The sequence below is a fragment of the Symphalangus syndactylus genome, chromosome 5 (genome assembly GCF_028878055.3).
Source record: "Symphalangus syndactylus isolate Jambi chromosome 5, NHGRI_mSymSyn1-v2.1_pri, whole genome shotgun sequence".
Taxonomy (NCBI): Eukaryota; Metazoa; Chordata; class Mammalia; order Primates; family Hylobatidae; genus Symphalangus; species Symphalangus syndactylus.
This window is the reverse complement of record NC_072427.2, coordinates 109,698,712-109,704,398: the sequence shown is the minus strand read 5'-3', so window position 1 is coordinate 109,704,398 and position 5,687 is coordinate 109,698,712. Positions and strand designations below refer to the sequence as shown.

General features: G+C 36.0%; 1 pseudogene; it reads right to left on the bottom strand.

Moving 5' to 3' along the window:
* Positions 1 to 3,260: 3,260 nt before the first annotated feature.
* On the bottom strand, positions 3,261 to 4,925 carry LOC129481811 (complement component 1 Q subcomponent-binding protein, mitochondrial-like; annotated as a pseudogene).
* Positions 4,926 to 5,687: the final 762 nt, after the last annotated feature.

The window sequence follows — 5,687 nt, the reverse complement described above, 5'->3', positions numbered from 1 at the left end:
ATGTGTGAGGCATATTTAATAAGGGGTTGGGGGGCAGCAAGAGATGATGGTGTTGTCTGTTCTTATTTACAGACTACTATGAACAGTGGGGCTATGTGTGGCAGATCCTTTAATTTTCAGCATCCCATCTCTAGGCAAACCTGTTTTCAGCATAACAATTTGAGTGTATGATGTCCATTTTTCTGCTCTCTGCCCCAGGTTCTTGACTAAACTTACGGACAAGTGCAGTTAGGAGGTAGAACTGAGTTCATAGCTTACCTCCTTCCCCACAAGAACCAAACGAGAATGGGAGCCCAGAGACAAATGTCCCAGGTTATCTTCTTTAAGCAGACAATTCTAGGAGGCATATGATTCTCAGATTTCCTGGATGAATTGAGTCCTTAAAACCTGCCTGAGAAAATTCAATCTCACACCTCTTTTTCCACTCTCCTGTATCTGACATTTCTTTTCCACACTCTTATTTGCTGGAGTTCCAGTCTTTCCCCCTCACTCTACCACACATACTAGCTGTACCCTAGTCTTGTTTCATAATGTGATTTTTGAGGTAACATAAAATTTAAAAAATTCTTTTAAACAAAGCAAAAAGAAGTGTCATTTGATTTAATATGTAAAAAGCATAGGAAAGCTGAAAGTTACTAAGATGTTTATGTTTTAGGATAGCATAGAAATAATTATAGCGTTATAGCTAGGAACAAAAGTGTATCTATCCTCTTTCTTTCAATACATTAGTGAAAATATGGGTTATGTACCATTTGCAAATTGCAGATGGTCAAATGCAAAGCTGGAGAGTAAAATCCTCTTAGAGATGAAGTTAGAACTCAGAAATCTTTAAACTTCTCTGGTCAGAGAGAAATACTTATTTCCTGGAACTACTTTGTTTAAAGCTTTTATATATGATGTCATTTAATTAGAAGACAAAACAATAACGTTACAACAGAATTCTTAATGTTTTAGTGCCATTTACAATGAAATGTCACAATCTGAAACTTACTGTGATTTATCAGCAGTTCTCAAGCTTTATTTTTCAGCAAGTTCCTTCCACTTACTTATCTCTTGTATTTCTCTATAATGTTGATGTGCAATATATGTGTATCAACCAATGAGTTTAAAAATAAAATCTTTTGGGTAGAAATTTCTCAGAATATACTTTCCAATATATTATGTTCACAAGTAGTCTGTTATAAGATTCTTTTTTTTTTTCCTGTTGCATAAAGCAGAAAATATTGTATAAAAACCAGTGAACTATCATTTACATTCTTCTCCAAATTACAATATTTAGAGAGCCTTAGTAACTGTAATGGTACTGCTTACCTAAAGTGCTCATAGTAATCTTTTTATTATAGTGTTGCTTAAACTACTGCTGATTTACATGTTAACAGGCATATTATTTAATCAATGACATCAAACTCTGGTATTGAGAGTATAACTGTACTTCATAAACTGGTGGATTGCAGGGCTGTGTTAAGTAAAACAAATAACAATTTATGTCTCTTGTTAGAACATATTCTACTGCTCATTTTCTTTTAAAGTCTTTTATGTGGAATCAATGTCAGGAGAGCATTTTATACTAATTTTTGTTTTTAAAGTACATTAATGGCATCTTCTGGTTTCCCTATTGAGTTTCCTAAAATGGAAATTTGACAGCTAAGTATAATATACAGTTCATTCAATTTGAAAATGAAGTGAATATCTGCATATTTATAGTACAATAATGGATTCATTCTGATAATTGCTAAGGTGTTTTGAGCCAAAAGTATATGAAATATTCAGAAAGTTTGGAAATAAATGGCATAAATATTTGTTTTTGAGGATGTATAAATCCAAAACTAAGATGGATCTGGTGTATGAATGCATGATGAATCTGTTGACTAAAGGTTTCTGGAGATGAGCAATTTCCTTCTGCAAGGTAGATGCAAATGTTTCAAGAGAGCAGAGTGTTGTGTGCAAAGGCAGAAAAGATATTAACTACATTACCTGCTGTCCTGGAGAAATTAATTTGCTTCATCGAGAAAGGTATTCTCAGAGTATTTTACTGATTCAGATTCACGATGGGGTCGAATGCATATCTTCCTGCTTAACAGTCCACCCTACATTAAAGTATTTATGAAAGATAAAAGTAAATTGATCATGTATTTCTCAAGTTCTTTTGAAGGTAGCAAATAGATTCAACAGAGGATGTGGAAGAGTTTAGACTTCAGATAATCCTGGCTTTCTTTTATATTAATTAATGTGACATGCTTGTTAATACCTAAGTGTCTAATTTCAGTCAAAACCTCTATTTAGTTTAGTAAGATTTCCAGTTTCTGGATATTTACAGGCTGACATTGAAAATAAGCATGTAATGCCTGTGTCTTTCTAACCATGTGGAATGAAGATGATAGTTGCTACTGTTATTTTTATTATTATTACATAGTATATTCAGTTGTGTGGTGTGACATCTATTAATTGAAAAAAAACACAAGTAAGGACATTGCAATAATAAATATTAAGGAAGCTTAATTTCAACAAAAAACGTAGATGTTGATTCTGTGAGCATAATTTTTGGCAAAAAAAAAAGTGAGCAGGTTATATTTTTTTCTCTATTCTTTACCATTGATTATAGCAAAGTTTTATTAACTCACCACACAATAAATAGAAAGGGAAAATATAGAAAGAAGAGGAAAAAAAGGAATGCCTTCAACTACTTAGCGACTGAGTACATTAACAACCCTCTCACCTTCCTTGCTCCTACTAGAAAGAAAAGATACATTAAGACTAGTTCAACTTTCTCTAAAAATCAGATTCAGTTTACACACACACACACACACACACACACGCACACACAAAATACACATATATGTCCTAAATTTTCCAGGATTTTTTACTACATTAGAGATTGTAAGCATAATTATTTTATAGGCTTATTATATTAATGATCATTTTTATTATTACCTTAATTTTTTTCCATTCTACTAGTGATTTTAGAGCACATACACATATCTAAATGTATACCTACTGACATAGTTCTACATGTGAATATATTTAAGATATACGTACCATGCTTAATATAGAAAGCATTCGAGTTGGTGAATTAATTATTTGTAATCTTACCACAAAATTTCAGACATATTTATTTTTCTTTTTGTCTTTGAGGAGACAAACCCATTTTATTGTCTATCGTGTTATATAAAAATCTAGAAATAATAGATTTGTACAGAAAAAACAAATGATAATAAATGGGAGCACAAAAGAAATAATTTAAATTTGCTATTTTTCCCAGTGGTGATAGGATGACAACCATTTTAAAGCACGTGTCTGGCTTCAGGGTAGGATTTGATCACCGGCCAAAGCCGGCCATGAAACTATGGCTTTCAGTGTCTGTCCGTTCTACTGGCTCTTCACAGAACTTCTGAGGTCTTCAAGAAGAGTCATGTACTCCTGCTCTGCCAGGGCTGTGCTGAGCTCCATTAGCTTATCGGCAAACGTGTTGGCCACCCCTCATTCACAAGGATCCATTAGGTGGTCATATAAGGCCGAGTCCAGGGAACCTGTGTTGAGTGTAAAATTAGTGTCCTTTCATTGAGACTCCCCATTGGACTGAAAGTTACTTCAGTCTGATAGAGAAAAGGTCACTCTCAACCTCCTCCTCTCCCACCCTCATCCTCTGGGTAGTGACAGTCCAGCACAAGGGCCTTCTTGCCACCATTCTTTATAACTTAGACCAAGAAATTGAGAGGTGATGCCAATTCACGCTCCTGTTCTCCAACTTGCTGCCCTTTTTCGAGGGTTCCTCCTTACCATCAAGTGTCGGTGGGATGCTGTTGTTAATGTTGAAAGTGACAGCGATCTTTCTCCGGCAACTTTTCCCACTGATTTAGCTTCTGTCCCATTTAACTGCCGCTCCCGTCCTCCAGACATCTTAGGGAGGGTTTTATGCTTCTGGATTTTCCTTTCCTCTTCAATTTCATCATTCAGGATATCAACAGTCTCCTTCGGTATGCTGCGCGCCACAGCCACAGGGGCAGGACCTGCGAGGCCGCATGAGGCCAGGCCATCTCCGGGACCCCGGGGACCCCGTGGGCACGCCGAGCAGCACCAAGGGCGGGGCGCACGGCCTGGGCTACGGCTGCAGGAGCTGCCGGAAGGGCGAGGCGGGAGGTTATTTTTCTGTTTCATTTTGATTATGACTATAAAATACAAAATCAATGCATTCTTAAAAAGTGCTGTAATGTAAAAATCATAAATATACAAAACACGAAGAATCAGCATGTAGTTTGTATTTAGAATTATTATGCAGTTAATATTAGCAGTGTTAAACGTGAATTTAATAGAAATGAGCATAATCCAGTTTATTGTGATATAATCTCTTTAGGTGAATTACAGTCTCCACATTTGTAGATTAGCTATTTTTGAAATGTATTGTATAAGATAGCACAGAGTATGTGATGGCATAAGAGTAGATGCATGTTGAATCTTCCATGCTCACCTTTGGTGTCATGGAATTATTTATTCTACATTACATATGTATAAGTACCAGTGAATAAATTTGATCACGTTAATGTTGAACACAGAATTCTATGCAAGGAATGCCCTCCACCCATTAACTTCCTGGGTCCTAAACTGTTGAGTATACAACCACTGTGAAAATAACATAATGATGAAGACCTGCTAAGCACATCTCTCTAGAGCAGCATTTTAAATATGGCACTGCTTGGTCAACTCATTATAAGAAGAAGTATCAAGACTAGGTTTGAGAGTTAAGATCCCTTAGGGCTGGGCATCCATTCCATAAGACAGGCAGAGGTGCATTACTTATCTCTTTAATGATAATAAAAGGTTTTTATATACTAGTATCTATGGTTCTAGCATCACAACCACTCACTAAGAAATTCTCCAGTGGTTCTTACAGGATCCAAATCAATTAGTGTGGCAGTTTCTCCCTTCATGTTACCATTTGTACTGGTGTCGTTAAGGCCCCTACTCCTACAGGGTGGTTTACAAGAATCCAGGTCTGTTAGATTGGCAAGTTGTGTAGAGACAGGACTTTTGGATAGATGGGGAATGTGATTCCAAATTCCATCTAGGTCTCCTGTAACATGATTCTCCAGATTGGCCTTCTCTTCTCTTTATGCAATTTCTCCTCATTCTTCTTGCTTTCCTTCCCATACCCAGTCCTCTCTATTTTTGTTATATTAGAAACAGGTTCTTAGCACAAACAATCTCTAGTGGTGATTCTTTTGATCTGTGTGTGTGTATGTGTGTGTATACAAACTCTTAAGTTTATATACATATGTGTGTGTATATATATACCACATATATATAAGTATATGTGGTATATGTTTATATTACATCAGAAAAACTTCAACAGATAAGGGGAGGGGAATAGAGAGCAAACAGACTAATACTCGAATGTGTAGCACACCTTAGAAATTACCAAATCAGTTATTAAAAATATAGTTAACTTCATTTTGCAGCTACATAATAAGGAGCAATAAAGTGCAAAATGACAGTACAGATTCATAGTGCTTCATTAGCGATCATCTCAGTGCCTATTTCTAACTAGATAATTTTTGTATGGAACTTTTACTTTGTGTCATCATTTGATTTTGTCACCGTATTAGCCAGAGAACCACAGAACCAGTGGGTGTGTGTGTATGTGTGTGTGTGTGTGTGTGCATGCGTGTGTGTAGATATATTGTCTTAGCCAG